The following is a 2,500-nucleotide window of genomic DNA, read 5'->3' on the forward strand; positions in this document are numbered from 1 at the left end:
GTTTTGCTCAACTATAAAAAAACTAAAAGAAATAAGAAAAAAAAACGAAGAGGAGAGATGAAACAGAAACCGAAATGTAAGAAAAACAAAAACAAACAAAAGTGCCCCCAAAATAGACCAAAGCTGATGAAGAAACTGGCGAAAAGATGAGCAAAAATGAGGATGACATTAAACACCCGCGTTCTGTCACATCATAAGAAGACACCACGACTGTACTAAGAGTAACAGGAGCTCTTCTGTGCTACATGGCAGAAATACACATACTTTTGCTTACGTACACGAGCAAAAACGCACGTAGACTTTGACAAATATGGATGCACAAATACTTTAGTATATTCGTGTTTGGACCTCTCTCTCTCTCTCTCTCTCTCTCTCTCTCTCTCTCTCTCTCTCTCTCTCTCTCTCTCTCTCTCTCTCTCTCTCTCTCTCTCTCTCTCTCTTTCTCTCCCTCCCTCCCTCTTCCCCTCCGCACATACACACACAAACGCAACAAACAACGGCAAAACACAGCGGAAGAAATCTCTATGCACACACTGCAAAATGTTGCATAACACAGAGTCATCTCAAGATCTCATGACCCTTGACACACGGTGGTTTCTCTCCCCTCCCTCCCCCTTTCGGACTTCAATCTGTCCTCCTCTTAACGTCATTCCCTTCGCTTCTCCCTCTCTCTACGTCTTTCTTTCTCTCTCTCCCTCAATTCCCTTCCTCTCCCTCTCTTTCTCTTTTCCCTCAATTCCTTCCTCTTCCCTTGTCATCCCCTCCCTCTCTCTCTCTCTCTCCCTCAGTTCCTTCCTCTCTCCCTCTCTACGTCAGCCCTCTCTCTCCCTCTATCCCTCAATTCCTTCCTCTCCTTCTTTCTCTTCGTCATTCCCTCCCCTCTCTCCCTCCTTCTCTCTCTATATTTTTCCTCATTCTCTCTCTACGTCATTCCCTTCCCCTCCCCCTCCTCTTTGCTATCTCCCTTCCCATCTCTACGTCATTTCCTTCCTCTCCTCTCACCCCTTCCCCTCTGCACGTCCTCCTCCCTCTCTCCCTGTCATCCCTCTTCTTGGTGTAAAAAAATTGCTCATAATCATAATAATTGACAAAGTGATGATAATGATAATAACAATAGATAATGATAATGATAACAATAATAGTAATAATAATAACAATGATAGCAGTAATAATAATAATGATAATAATGATAATAATATCAACAACAGTAATAAAAAATAATAGTAATAATAATAATAATAATAATGATAATAATAATAATAATAATAATAATAATAATAATAATAATAATAATAATAATGATAATAATAACAATAATAGTAATAATAATGGTAATAGTAATAACGATAATGATAATGATAATAATGATGATAATGATGATAATAATAATAGATCAGATAATAATAGAGAAAATCCCATGGCATGAAAACGTTCGTGTACGCAGAAGCTTCAGGAAATGTATTAACTTAATGGGTTCATATGTTTGTTTTCTTTAGCTGTAGCTTGGGACCCAGACAAATAAAAACAGGGAGCTAGCAAAGAAAGGCTCATGAAAGAGAATGAAAAGAGGAAGATATATAGATATTAAATACATAGAGGGATAGAGAGAGAGAGAGAGAGAGAGAGAGAGAGAGAGAGAGAGAGAGAGAGAGAGAGAGAGAGAGAGAGAGAGAGAGAGAGAGAGAGAGAGAGAGAGAGAGAGAGAGAGAGAGAGAGATGGATAGATAAAGAGAGAGAGAGATCAATAAAACTTCAACTAATACGCAAAGTTAGATACAAATCTCTAGAAAGAAAGAATGAGAATTAGACAGACAGGGATAGCTAAAAAAACAAACAAACAAAAAACAAATCAAACGAACAGAAATAATAAAGAAAATGACTCTTAAATATCAGGGGTAATTTGTGGCAACGTTCTTCCGATTCAACTCCAGGCTAACCCTTTAGCAGTTTGCCCAGACCTCGCTCCCGGACAAGTGCTTGGCGGCCCAAAGTGAAGCGTCCCGGTTCTCACTTGTCTTAAGTAAGTTGCTTAAGTCCTTCCTCCTTGTTCGTTGCCCCTTAAAATCCTTTCTGCTATTGCCTCCTTTGTAATTATCCGAGAGGGAGAGGGAGAGGGAGGGAGAGGGAATGGAGAGGGAGAGGGAGAGATAGAGGGAGAGGAAGAGATAGAGGGAGAATGAGAGGGAGAATGAGAGGGAGAGGGAGAGGGAGGAGGGAGAGGGAGAGGGAGAGGGAGAGGGAGAGGGAGAGGGAGAGGGAGAGGGAGAGGGGAGAGGGAGAGAGAGAGTGAGAGAGAGAGAGAGAGAGAGAGAGAGAGAGAGAGAGAGAGAGAGGAGAGAGAGAGAGAGAGAGAGAGAGAGAGAGAGAGAATTGCCTTCTCGTGTCTTTTGTTTGGTTGGATGTGCGAATAGGAGGGTGAATTTGTTACTTTTTTTTCGAGAATCTGTATTTTCTTGTCCTTTTTTCCACTTGTACTCTTGTGAGAATGTTGTGTTGTTGT

The 2,500-nt window shown here is 40.9% G+C and overlaps 1 protein-coding gene across 5 annotated transcripts in view; it reads left to right on the forward strand.

Annotated features, from left to right (window-relative positions):
* LOC113802330 (uncharacterized) overlaps positions 1 to 2,500 on the forward strand; it is a 47,953-nt gene that overhangs the window by 5,461 nt on the left and 39,992 nt on the right. Inside the window, exon 1 of one of the 5 annotated variants that reach the window (XM_070129739.1) lies at positions 1,951 to 2,020. The exons of the other annotated variants lie outside the window; for them this stretch is intronic. The gene's annotated coding sequence lies outside the window, so the exon portion shown is untranslated. Of the gene's footprint in view, positions 1 to 1,950; positions 2,021 to 2,500 lie in introns of those variants that run through there. 5 annotated transcript variants of the gene reach the window in all.

Source organism: Penaeus vannamei, chromosome 2 (genome assembly GCF_042767895.1).
Source record: "Penaeus vannamei isolate JL-2024 chromosome 2, ASM4276789v1, whole genome shotgun sequence".
Classification (NCBI taxonomy): domain Eukaryota; kingdom Metazoa; phylum Arthropoda; class Malacostraca; order Decapoda; family Penaeidae; genus Penaeus; species Penaeus vannamei.